Source organism: Aethalodelphis obliquidens, unplaced genomic scaffold, assembly GCF_003676395.1.
Source record: "Aethalodelphis obliquidens isolate GAN/ISIS:26980383/991018 unplaced genomic scaffold, ASM367639v1 scaffold20, whole genome shotgun sequence".
NCBI classification, from domain to species: domain Eukaryota; kingdom Metazoa; phylum Chordata; class Mammalia; order Artiodactyla; family Delphinidae; genus Aethalodelphis; species Aethalodelphis obliquidens.
Genome location: NW_020837964.1, coordinates 20,303,925 through 20,317,717, shown reverse-complemented (window position 1 = coordinate 20,317,717; position 13,793 = coordinate 20,303,925). Strand labels below are relative to the sequence as shown.

Genomic DNA, 13,793 nt, shown 5'->3' with positions numbered 1-13,793 from the left:
TGGGGATAAAATATGAGAAACTCATGTTACAGATTTTAGATAGCATCTTCCGTCCAAGACAGGTTAAGACAAGGGCTTTGCCCGTCTACAAGGCCATGGGAGATATCAAGAGTCAAGTCACTATATGACTCCTACATGGCAAGTTACTATTATGTCCCAGTTACTATCTACCAAGAGATCTGCTCCAAGCACTTTGTATGTACTTAAAAGGACTGTGTCTCAGTTTTCTTATCTGTAAAAAGAGGATTAAATGAGGTAATGAGATGCATATGAAGAGTTTGCTCCCTTGGCCATCTTGTTTTATATCAACTTTCATACTGTTACCATTACCTCTCTTAACTTTATTTTATTTATTTATGGCTACATTTTGCTTATTTTTCCCCAGTACTTTGGAAAGAACTCATCCTTTTAAAATTTTTGCTTTGGTTGACTTTTATAGATTTGGATCATAATTTTCTCTGACCCGTAAGATTTAATATCAACCCTCACCCTCTTGTACGACGAGCAATTGAAACTGTTTTATTTTTCATGCCCCCTTTATAAATTCATTTTCCATTATATTAGTACTGTATAACTGAGAATTATACTTTTGAGAATTATACTGGTATTTACATTCAAGTTGAAAGGATATTTCCAGCTTTTGACTTTATATTGTTTTCTTTTCTCACAGTCACACTTAATGCCATGGTTTTCCCATTCTTGAGTCACAAGTTTCAAGTCAGTTTCTCTGTTGTGTACAGATCGTATTCAAGCTCTTTTTCCCTCAAATAAGATTTTATTGGTAACATATTTTGGAAGTTTTTCAATTTCAATATGCTTTTTGTTTTGTTTTGTGTTAGTGTAGGTTTTTTTTGAAGTTTTGGGTTTTGTTTTTGGTGGTTGTTTTTGCCTTCACCCATAAATGGTCATTTAGTTGGTTAGAACACTCTTGGGTCACACGCTTTTCTCTGAAAACACTGTACAAGTTGTTCCATTTTCTGGCATTTACTCTGCCCTTCTAGGTATAGATCTTTTTTTCATTATCTCTTTTTACAGTACAGTGGCGATATTTGATCTCCATATTTAGATCCTTTCGGCTTCAGAAAATTGTATCTAATTATACCCTTGATGATTGTTTTCTTTCAATTGCTCACTTTTAATCTTTAGAAATATCTAAAACGCATGTGTGTTATATCCATTCTCTGTCTCTTCATCCTTTTCTCATGTTTTGCTCTGTATTCCTCTGACATGTATTGGCTATTCAATAAACAGTCTTGAAGGAAAGAAAACGAAGGAGGGGAGGGAGGGAGGGAGGGAGAGAGGGAAGGAAGGATCCAGTTTGGAGACATGTTTTCAAGTTTATCCTACTCAGCTTGGATTTGACTTTCTCATCATTTCTGTCTTCACTGTGGGTAGTTACTGGTTCACCTCCCTACAGCTGAGTGTTAGCTTCCTTGGAACTTATTCTTATATCACTCACTCCATTGTTCTCATATCAGTCTGTATTGTAGTTATTTCCAAAAAGGCTTCCAAATAGTGTTTTGGGATCCCAACTTCCTGTATTTCACCAAACATTCCATATGTTTCTCTCCACACCCAACTTGTATACATAGCAGCTTATTTTCAAGGTGATGTTATTTCTTTCTTTGTTCTGCACTATTTCCCAATCACCCCCTTTGACTTATATTTTTTTATAAAAGTTCTTGAGTGATGCCACATGGAACTGCTAGTCTGTAACAGGTGTTCTTCCATTGAGGTATGGAGGGACCAAGGTGAGATCATCCCCTAGTCCATCTGTTTGGTTCTCTGACACTTGAAACCAATGACTCAATAAAACATAGGAATCACCTGTATTGTATGCATTGCTGCCAGGGCTTTCCTGTCTTTGCCCCAGTACAGCCCTTTCCCTGTAGGGGTGATGGCCCCTCAGATATAAGGGAACTCTGTCTGTCCTCACTGATTGCTTTCATTTATTTATTATTTACTACGTCTGTAAGTAGATATCGGTGGGACTAAACAAGACGTAGGAGAGTCAACTGTCCCTGTCAAGAACAAGTGCTTTAAATAAATGACTAAAACTACTTTCACGATTGGTATAAATCCTGGGTCTCTGAGCCAAGTAGAGACAGTGTGACACTGTGAGTGTGTGTGTGCACATGTGTGTCTATGTGTCTGTGTGTATTGGATGAAATGGAAAATAAATTTTACCCTACATACTTCCATGCATGCAAAATATAGCACTGTAATATATTACTGTAAATAAACAGTAATATATTACTGTAAAATATAGTACTGTAATCTATTGTTTTTCTTTTTCTCCACTTTTAATTTAGCATCTGTTAATCCCAGAATATATTTATTCTGATAAAAAATTAACCTGGACTGTTAGCTCCCTGAGGACAGGGACTATGTACTTGGTTCACCAGTGAATCCGATGGCCAAGCCCATATAAGATGTTGACTGAATAAACAAGTGATTAAACAAAGGTTGGGATGAACCAGACCCACATATTTTTTAATATCATGGACAAAAATCTCCATTTCTTTCTACTTATTCTATTTATTTTAGTTTACAAATATGTTGCTCAAATTTTTAAATGAGAAAGTTAATCCTACCAGCATCCAGCATATGGTAATGATTTTAATGGAAATTTTTGGTTATTCCTCTTTATAAATTGCAATATTTCCATTTCGCATGTGTGATGATAAAAGTGTTAAAATTCACAGAATTATCTCACATGATATCAAGAAGCTTGGTACGCACATTAAAAAAGTAGCAAGACTGGGACTTCGCTGGCGGTCCAGTGGTTAAGACTCCGTGCTTCCAATGCAGGGGGCGTGGGTTTGATCCCTGGTCTGGGGAAATAGGATCCCACACGCCATGTGGTGCGGCCAAAAAAAACAAAAAGCAGCAAGACTATTACGGTTTAAAAAAAAAAAAAAAAACTTTTTCTTTTTCATCAGAGTCATTAAAGGACATTTGGAAAACAAGAGAAGAAAATATTCCCATAATCCCAAGACTGAAGTGGTGTCACTAGTAACATCTCGATATGTTTCCTTCATATCGAGGCGTGGTTCAACGAGGCGCCTCATGCCCGTGGGTGTGAAGTGACCCACCAGCCTAAGTCTAGTGGGAGGGTCGAATGGTGGTATTTAGGAAGAGGCATGGAATCTGCAGCCCTGCAGCTGAGACGTTCCCTTTATCATTCTTTCCCATTTTGAAAAATAATTGCTGCTACCAAAAACCCTCCACCGCTCTACATCCCACGGCAATCAAAGGGAAATCAGATGAGGGGGCAGAAATGAGAGGAAGCTGCATGGGACAAATGGGAGATGTGGTTGCACGTGGCAGGGCACAGAGGAAAGCAGAATGCCCTTCAAACAGGGTTTTGTAACAACTTTGTTATTCACATTCTACCAATTTAACAGTTTCTAGTAACAGAAACTTGACAATTCTGCAGCTCACAATTACGGGCCTGATCCATGGAAATGTTACCTTAGGGCAAAACTATTACGTGTCCAGAAGGGTGTGAGGAGAGAACTTGGCTGGCAATAATGAGCCATCTGAGCAAAAAGATAATTCTCCTAGTAAACACGGGCTAGACCTCTCACTGTGTGTCATTAATAAGAAGTTGCAGCTTTTTATTAAGGCGCTGCTTTACAATATTCAGAGGTTATCTGAATCGTGGACATGCCAGCCACCTAGAAATCTCTATAAAGCTTTCACTTCAGATTGGGTTCAACCATGCTAACCCATCTGTTGAGGGCCATTGTTAAATCTTAAATTAGATCCCACCCTTCACCCTCAGCTTCCATACAACCTGTACTATTAATTATAGAAATCCAAGTCAGGCCCAAACCTATGGGATACAGGTGTAAGATTCTGACACCCAATGTAGACAGAGCAGATTCAACACCTGTCACTCGCTTCACAGAAAAGGGCTCTTTCCAAGGCCTTCCTGTGTGAGTGCGTGCCGAGTTCTACATATTTTTAGACGTAATTAGTGGTGTTTACTTTTTGTTGTTAAACCTTTCAGTATGTATTATATGGCATTTTGCTTCTTTCTGTTCACTTAACACATGATCAAATAGCTCCATTTATTAAATGGGCTTCAAAGCCATCGTTTTAATTACTGCAAGATTCCCCATGCAATGTACACACCATCATCTATTTCCTCCACCTTTGGAGATCTAGACTGAAGAAGCTGCTTTGTATAATCCCCATGTGAAATACTCTCTGGAAAGGTTTAATGATTCATGCAAAGGGTTTAGACTTTTTGATATTGCATGAAGACAGATATCATCCATTGAAAAAAAGAAATGTACCAATCAGAATTCTGTTTTATGTTGCTATTTTTTTTTAGCACAACCAACCAACTCTCTATTCTTCTGTTTACATAAAATAGCTACTTATAGAGTATAGCGATTACATAAGCAGCTACCTCATATAAAGATGCCAGGGGATCGGGTACCACGTCAGAAAGGGGTCTTAAGTCATAAAAGGGATGGCCCCAGCCACACACACTTCTCCTGTGGTTAGTTATTGTGTATTTTAATTCCTGACTCACATCAAGATGTTTTCTGAGAGGACCCAGTCCTGGAAGCTGGATGGAAGAATTGAAGATATGTGGGGACGAAGAGGGAGGCTCTAACCAGAGACTGTTAGGCCTCCTCTTTTCAAAACAACAAGAAATGATGACTCTCCTCCATCATATATAATTTAGCTCTGAGGTTTGGAAATTTCCGAGTAAAATGAATAAAAAATAAGATGTGCAGTCATGTGAAATACCTTTGGTTAAGCTGCCCTGAGAATGACTAAATTCAAGACACAAGTGTGGGGGGGGAAGGGTGAGGGTAGACACATGCATTTAATACGCAGTACATACAGATAGTTCTCCAGACAAGGGAGGGTGGGTCAGCAGGGGGCGGCATCTTCCCTGAGGGGGAAGAGTATTTTATTACAGACACTGTTTAAAAGGGCAATTATGTTATTACTTTAAAATTTTCTATCCACAACACACCCCCGTACTACCTGCACTCAGGGCAGACCACTCTCATTTACCCAACCTTGGTGTGCCACCAGCTTTCAAATACAGTCCCTATTATCCTTACGAAACAAAATCAGCTGGATTAGTTACTAACCCCATTTCAAGGAGACGAAGCTGAGAGTCTGAATTTAAACAACTTGCCCTTGGTCATGCAGCTAATAAGAGGTCCAGTCAGGATTTGAACTCAGAACATGCTGACTCAAAAGCCTACCTCCTCTAAAATATGCTGACTGCACAGGGCTGATGGCTAGAGCTTTCATTCAGAGATAAAGAAGAAGCAAGAAGCGTGAGAGGGGAGAGAAAGGGAGAGCGCTACAGAGTGACTGCTTTTATAGTTTTTGGCCTAAGATCTTTCCCTTCTTACCTCATCATATTATTTTTTCTGGTTACCATCTATTGTGGGCTGAACTGCGTCTCTCCGAAATTCATATATTGCGGTCCTAACCTCAAGTATCTCAGGATGTGACTATATTCGGACACAGGGTCTTTAATGAGGTCATTAAATTAAAGTGAGGTCATTATGGTGGGCCCATTCCAGTATGACGGGTGTCCTTGTAAAAAGAGGAAATTTTGACACGGACAAGTCACTAACACAGAGGGAAGCCCATGTGAAGACACAGGCCACATCTACAAGCCAGGGAGAGAGGTCTCAGAAGAAACTGACCCTGCCGACACCATGATCTTGCACTTCCGGCCTCCAGAACCTTGAGAAAATAAATGTCTGTTGTTTAAGCCACCCAGTCTGCAGTATTTTGTTATGGTAGCCCTAGCAGACTAATATACCATCATCAGACTTACATGGAGGCTGCACTTTGGGGGCCGGGGTGGGGGGTGGCGGGGTGGTGTGCCCCATGCTGAGACCCCTCAAAGCCACTCTCTCAGTGTGATCCATTAGCTGGGTTCATTTAGCTCCACAGGAACTGGTTTACAGGATCAAGCCAGGACACACATATGTGTGCCCAAGGGAGCGATGGGGTTGGCTTCCAATTGACATTCCTATAAGGGTGCTACCCCACCTTTCCCTTTTGTCAAACAGATATTTCCCAGAAAGTTGTATTAAATGTGCACTGGCAGAGATGACCCCCATTTGGTAGCTACTGAATCAGGGCCTTAACCAAACATGAAATGACAGAACGGTTTCCAGAGGAGGATTACTTGAGCCAACTCAAGGCAAACACAACGCATTCTGGCATTGCTTTTGACAGACGGAAATAAAACAAACATTAGCAAATGGATTGTAGCTAACAATATGCAAAATTAAAGAAGGTACCTTTTTATCTTTGCCTGGGAACCCACTGGCTTTTCTTAAAAAATCTGCAGAAAGAAAAAGACAGAATTGTTAATCTCATTACACAACCAGTTAGCACATGCAAACAAGGGGAATTATAAGCCTTTGCATTCAGGGGAGGAAACGGATATCTGACACATGTATTTATTAAGGAGACTGGACTGGAAAATAGTACTGCTGTATTAATCAGAAATGGTGTAGAAAATACTTAAATAATACAACAGAATGTGCACAGACAGCATAAGCTGCTTACAAACGGAAGCCTAAGGTCTAAGTATTTTTATTTGAAGATTAAATTTTCAATTAATTTTTTTCAGCTTGTTGCCATCTCTTCCAAGCATCACTGTTAATTGCTATAAAACAACGTCTCTCCCTGTTTGAATTCTGGACATGGAGGCCAGAAGCTGTCAGCCATCTCGTGGGCCTCGGAGTATCAGGGCAGAAATCAAAACCACTGGGTAGAGGCTGAACCAGTGTATCAGGGTCGAGAAGCCGACTGATCAGTTAAAAACCCCTTTCTTCATTTGCTCAGTTTTTCAAAAGTTACATTTATAAGCTCTAGCGTGTCACTGAAGAGGGCAAATAGAAGCTTTCTATTATTGGGAATTTCCAAATATCCCAACCTCAGGGGGTCTGTGGCAGACCAGGGTCTATATGCACACTCAGTGGATCAGCGGAGAAGGGACCACTTGCATCCTTCTTCTTTAGAATGAACAGTATACATGTCCCTGGCTGCAAATGAGCTTGTCCACTTCTGCCGGGTTCACTGGTGCTGGAGCTCTCTCTTCTAGCTAACACTCTCATTGTCTGGGATGATGGGAAACAGGAGTTAGAAAGCAAGTGTATGCTTAAGACTTGGGGTCGGAAATAGGGTTACACCTTGAGTCGAGGACAGGATTAGAATGAAAGTTTGGGGTGTAGATGCGTTCACATATGTTTGGGCTTGAGAGTCAGATTTAAATTTGAGGATGATTTTAAATTGAGAATAAAGGAGAATAATGGCACTGAGGATCAAATGGGTAGCATTATGTTTAAGTTAAAATAGTCCAGTGTGAGAAAGATAACATGGATGTTTTAAAATAAGGCAAATCTAATTTTATAACCCAGATCCATCACTTAATACTTATGTCATCTTGTATAAGTCACCTAAATTCTCAGCCTCAATATTTTCATCTGTAAAATGAGAAGAGTGTCTATGTTGTACCTTCTTGAAAGAAACAGTAAAAAATAATGGATAGATGATAGATTAGATCGATTTTGTTCCCCTTGTCCAAGGGGACATCTGGCATTGCTTGGAGACATTTTTTTTTTTTTTTTACATCTTTGTTGGAGTATAATTGCTTTACAATGGTGTGTTAGTTTCTGCTTTATAACAAAGTGAATCACATATACATATACATATGTTCCCATATCCCCTCCCTCTTGAATCTCCCTCCCTCCCACCCTCCCTATCCCACCCCTCCAGGCGGTCACAAAGCACCGAGCTGATCTCCCTGTGTTATGCGGCTGGTTCCCACTAGCTATCTACCTTACGTTTGGTAGTGTATATATGTCCATGCCTCTCCCTCGCTTTGTCACAGCTTACCCTTCCCCCGCCCCATATCCTCAAGTCCATTCTCTAGTAGGTCTGTTTCTTTATTCCCGTCTTACCCCTAGGTTCTTCATGACATTTTTTTTTTCTTAGATTGCTTGGAGACATTTTTTTTTTTTTTTTTTTTTGCTTGGAGACATTTTTGATGGCCACAACACGACTTGGGTGAGGAGAGCTACCAAAATCTAGTGACTAGAGGTTCAATATTCTGCTACACACCCTACAAGCACAGGACATGCCCCTGAGAATCACCCAGCCCAAAATGTCAATGGTGCTGATACTGAAAAGCCCTGGATTTGATAGGTCAACAGATGATGGAAGACAGGTAAACAGCTAATGAAGAAATTGATCTTGGAGATTTACAGGTCATAAATCTATAGATAAATCGATTGATCGATAAGACGAGAGATATTCTGACATGGGAGACGCTCAGCATTCAACAAATGGAAGGGGCTTCTGATGAAATCTGAAGATGGGATGAACACCACGAGGGTTAGGATAAAACAGTGGATGTGGCTAAAGGTGAAACGATATATTAGCAATGAAATCGTGTCAGCCATCACGCTAAGTGTTTTGTATTCTTATCGCATTTGAGATAGGGGTTCACCCAATTCTATGACTAGGGTTACTATTAGAACTACGGATCAAGTAAGGGTTGGGATCAGGGCTGGAGCTGGGGAACAGCCCACTGCAGGCCCTTCCCAAGGAACAGCCAAAGCTCACTCATTATTTTGGAAACATGCAGACAGCCCTGCCAGCGTCAAGTATCCTAATCTGAGTCAACTGCAGTTCAAGGAGACGAGAGAGGCAGAGCCTGCACAGGTCAGGCTGATGTGACACGCACAGGTCAGGCTGATGTGACATGCACAGGTATGTGATGTGACACGCACGGGTCAGGTTGATGTGACATGCACAGGTATGTGACGTGACATGCACAGGCATGTGATGTGACACGCACGGGTCAGGCTGATGTGACATGCACAGGTATGTGACGTGACATGCACAGGCATGTGATGTGACATGCACAAGCATGCGATGTGACATGCACAGGTATGTGATGATGTGACATGCACAGATATGTGATGATGTGACATGCACAGGCATGTGATGTGACATACACAGGTATGTGATGTGACATGCACAGGTATGTGATGTGACATGCACAGGTATGTGATGACGTGACATACACAGGTCAGGCTGATGTAACATATACAGGTCAGGCTGATGTAACATACACAGGTCAGGCTGATGTGACATACACAGGTCAGGCTGGCCCACCCACAACTGATAGAAACTGCAGCACACTGATGACCCAGTTCTACACCAGTCTTTGTATCCAAGTCCATGAGGAAGGAGCCGGAGTAAGCTGGAGGGATCTGGGTTTCATGCAAAGGGAGAAAGCTACAACGTTCCAATACTAAATCTACTTTGAGAATAGGCAGCGGTTTGTTCCATACGTATTAAGAGAATAGAAGTTTCTGAGGTTCAAGTGCTCTACTTTGTCCGCAGGAGCGGCAGGCAGCTCCGAATCTACAGGAGGGCCTTGGAGGGGCCCTGGGAGCACTGGCCACCTGTAGGCACATCTTACCCTCAGGAAGTGGGATCGGCATAACCACACCAAAGTTTCAAGAAGACAGATGTGGAATGTCATCCTACAGAAGAATGAAGAGACCTAAAATATTGCACAGTGGCCTGGCTGGGGAAAGACTGCTCGAACAGAACGATAACTGTCTGAATGGAACGTGGCAAAGGGGAGAAGAGAGGAACAGACTTGACAATGACTCACCTGCAACATCCAGGCGGAGGGTCACTGGATCTGAGAGACATTAGCAAACTGGTCCATAAACAGCATCGCCAGTAAGTGGGTGGTTTGGTTCACAGGCCACCTGAGCGGCTGTTGTGAAACATCCTTGACACCATCCATTACCCAATGTTCTTATCCAGGCACACCCGGAAAGTGGGTTCCTGGTTATTCAGCGCAGAAAGTCAAAGCCCTGGTGGGGCAACAAGAGCCTCCTTGTTCCTGGGAAGAGCAGCTTCTTCATATAAATTATAGACTGAAAATTGGTTTGAACATGTCTCTTGAATCTAATTTCCAGGGCAACTCCCTGGGGGCTCGATTTCCTCCCACGTTCTGCCAAAAAGTCTTGGTGAAAAAGGAGACGTCAAAGTCTGAACCACACCAACTTTGCTGTTATACTCCTGATGGGTTTCTAAACAAACAAACAAACAAACAAAAACAACTTTAGTGAAGTAAGATCTATATATCATAGTGTTTACTCATTTTAAGTGTGCAATTCAATGAATTATTTTCTAATTAACTTACATAGGGTGCAACCGCGACTACAATTCCATTTTAGAACTTTTCTATCAGCTCAAGAAGATACTTGTGCTCATTGGCAATTAACCCCCGTTTCTACCTCCGAGCCCCAGGCAACCACTGATTGCCTTTCTGTCTCTACAGATTTGCCTTTTCTGGGCATTTCATATAAAGGGAATGATCTATTGTGCAGTCTTCTGTATCTGGCAGCTTTCAACTAGCATAATGTTTTTTCAGATTCGTCCATGCTGTAGCGTGTATCAGTACTTCATTCCTTGTTATGACTAAATAATATTCTCTTGTGTGGGCATTCCATATTTTGTTTACCTGTTCATCTGTTGAGAAGGACACTTGTGCTGTTTCCACTTTTCGGCAATCGTGAATGGTACTGCTATGAACTTTGGTATAACCTTTTGTGGGGCAGTGTTCTCATCTCTCTAGGGTAGGTACCCGGGAGTGGATTTGCTGGGTCACTTGGTAAATTTATGTTTTCCCTGGTGGTGTCTTGAGCAGCCAGTGACCCAGCCTCCTCCTTGGCATTGTGCAGGGTAACAATGGGAGCGCCTGAGAACTTACCAACTAGGTGTTCATAGCATTCATTCCCTAGGAGACTCCCTGTTAGGACTTGTAAAACTCGACCTACCTTTAAATTGAGGGCTGACTCACAGTAGCCATCTGAGGGTGTGATTTCAACACGATGATTCCCTAAAATACAAAAGACATGAAAGCATCTTGAAGACTTGACATCACATAAGATGATAATGTCATATTGCTGCCATCATTAGTATTACTCGCTTATCATCTGCAGTTTGAAAGGATGGGGTTTTAAGCTCTATGTGGTAGGATCAGGAAGCAGCTAAGATCTAACGCAAAGAGCCCTTGACTCTGACGTTTGGTCCCATCACTTCCACTCCCAGCGACGGGAACTTCCTTACAGTGATTTGCCCTTCCAAGCTTTACTTGCTTCACTTTGAAAAACAGGGCCACCAATCTCATCTCTCAGAGGTTCCACAGGATTAAACGAATTGCCGGCACATTCAATCCTGTCCCATGGGGCTGTTGGGTGGTTAAATTACTTGACCCTAACTTTAACCAAGAAAGGTTGTGTATCTCAAAGAAAACTTCAAAGAACTAAAATATGTTGCAAGATGGGCTGCCTAAGATTCTGAGACCAATCCTCCAACACCAGCTGGGTGTCCTACAACTTAATTCTGACACCATCTACTTGGAAACAGTATCAGTCCTACAAGACTGCCCCCAGCCCCTTCAGATGACAGTCATAAGCCCAAGTTGTCATCCGTTCTTCTGACTGACCAGCTATAGAGAGGAGGTTCCAGTGACCGCCCACTCCTAGGGTTTGGTTAATATGCTACAGCAGCTCACAGAACTCAGAGAAACATTTACTTCCTAGACTACAGGTTTATTATAGAAAGACAGAACTCAGGAACAGGCAGATGGAAGAGATGTATAGGGCAAGGTACGTGGGAAGGGCACTTAGCTTCCATGCCCTCTCCAGCCTGCCTCCCTCCCGGAATCTCCACCTGTTCACCACCCAGAAACTCTCCAAACCCATCCTTTTGTTTGATATAGAAGCTTCAGTACACAGGCATGATTGATTACATCACTGGCCACAAGTGATTGACGTCAATCTCCAGCCCCTTTCCCCTCCCGGGAGATCAGGGGGCCAGACTGGAAGTTCCAACCCTCCAATCATATGGTGGGCTCCCCCAGCAACCAGCTTTGGGCTGCCAATCATCTCCCCCCAGCTACAGGGGATTTATGGAAGTCACCTCATTAACAAAACCTAGGTGTGGTTGAAAGGGAATTGTTATGAATAACAAGATACCCATTTCACCTTCATGAGTCTGCAGCCATTTCAGGAACAAAGGACAAAAGACCAAATATTGTAACAAAAGAGACGCCCACTGTTCTTCCAAGGGTTTGGGGAGCTTTGAGCCAGAAACAGAACAAACACCAAAAGTATATTTCTTATTATAAATCACAATATCACACTGCTTCATTTTATTCACTTATTCATTTTATTTCTCTAGAGGATTTATTTGTACAGTATTCTGATATCTCTCTTTTAAATAGAAATAAACAAAAATAATAACACAACACATTGATAAGGCCTTTTTGAAATATGCATTTATATCAATTAGATCATTCAGACGATTTAAACCTGTGGCTCTCAAGCCTGGTTGCTCTTTAGAGTCACCTGAAGAGTATTCAGTCACACTCAATGCCTGGGCAGCTGAGAGAGGTTACAGGACTTGCCCAAGTCATCCATCTAAGTTGTGATGCCACTGGGATTTGAACCCAGGTCTCTAGCTTCAGTCCAGTACTCCATTTCCTACACCATATTTTCTAGAAAGAAAATTGACCTAGAGTTTAACTAAAATTAACTTAAGTGGATGCAAGTCCTGGAGTGGAGAAAGGAAAATTTGAGTCCTTGGCAAAAATATATGGACGAGTGGCAATAACACACTCACCCAGAACAAGTCCACAGGAGAGCCTCACCTCACCTGGCCCAGCGTATGCCGAAACCAGGGCCTGGTTTGTTATAAAACTGCTTACTGTGAAGAAATTCAGAGGGATGTGGAGGTTCTAAAGGGACAGATAAATCTATAAGCAAGACTACTGAGTTGGCAAAACTCCCAGCTCAGCAGTTCAGAGACAAAAACAAAAAGGCTCTGTGGGCAGGTGGGTACCTTTATTATAGGAATCAGCTCTGGGCCCAAGAAGCAATGAGGTCATCAGGGTTCCTGGGATGCGCTGAGGGAAGTGAGTAAAGAAACATGTAATCAGGTGACACCCGGGGGTGGGGGCTACCAACTTAGGGCCTCTCTGCACCCAAGGCCCGAGTAAGTTTCAGCCAACTTGGGAATCATCATGGATTGATGGTGGAGATGCTGACCTGGAAGGAATACACTTGAAGAATGAGAAAACTCACAAGAACAGAATGGGAGTTCAAGATCATCAAGACAAGCCCCTTGTTTTACAGGTTAACGAAAATGAAGACCAGAGAGGGGCAGTGACTTGCTTCAAGGCCACAGAGCTAAGTGGATGGCAGGTCCAAGCCTCCCTGCCCGGTGCTTCTTCCACCATTAAAAACCAAGCATGAAAACATGGGCAAAACACAGACAAGCTCCAGTGATCAGCAGGGAGAAGAGATTTGGGGGGCACCCCTGTATGCACTGTCACTCTCTTCTGCCCCTCAACTCCCTCCTCCAGCCCCCTCCACTCTGCCTAAGGAGGGAGCTGCCACTTTGGTTTCCACTCTGTGTTACAGCGATCAAGAGAACACTATCGAAAGCTGGTTTTACTCTGCCTTTGCTGTGTGTCTTGGGGTTAGTCACTTCATCGCTCTGGGCCTTGGGTTCTCCTTAAGTAAAATGGTATGTGTGAAAAGACAGTTCTAATGATACCCATTATGCCTGGTCTACTCTCTGAACCAGACTGGCAAACTACAACCGATTCTGGCCCACCATCTGTTTTTGTAAATAAAGTTTTATTGGACCACAACCACATCCAATCATTAATGTATTCTCTATGGATGCTTTTGTGC

The 13,793-nt window shown here is 42.3% G+C and overlaps 1 long non-coding RNA gene across 1 annotated transcript in view; it reads right to left on the bottom strand.

The window, feature by feature from the left end:
• Nucleotides 1–4,847: 4,847 nt before the first annotated feature.
• The window catches only part of LOC113627242 (uncharacterized), a 383,675-nt gene continuing 374,729 nt past the window's right edge, over nucleotides 4,848–13,793 (bottom strand). The window contains exons 6-11 of the long non-coding RNA XR_003435482.1: nucleotides 12,937–13,000; nucleotides 12,718–12,832; nucleotides 10,869–10,930; nucleotides 9,692–10,118; nucleotides 6,297–6,340; nucleotides 4,848–4,915 (exon numbers count right to left, since the gene is read on the bottom strand). This is a non-coding gene — a long non-coding RNA (uncharacterized LOC113627242). The remainder of the gene's footprint in view (nucleotides 4,916–6,296; nucleotides 6,341–9,691; nucleotides 10,119–10,868; nucleotides 10,931–12,717; nucleotides 12,833–12,936; nucleotides 13,001–13,793) is intronic.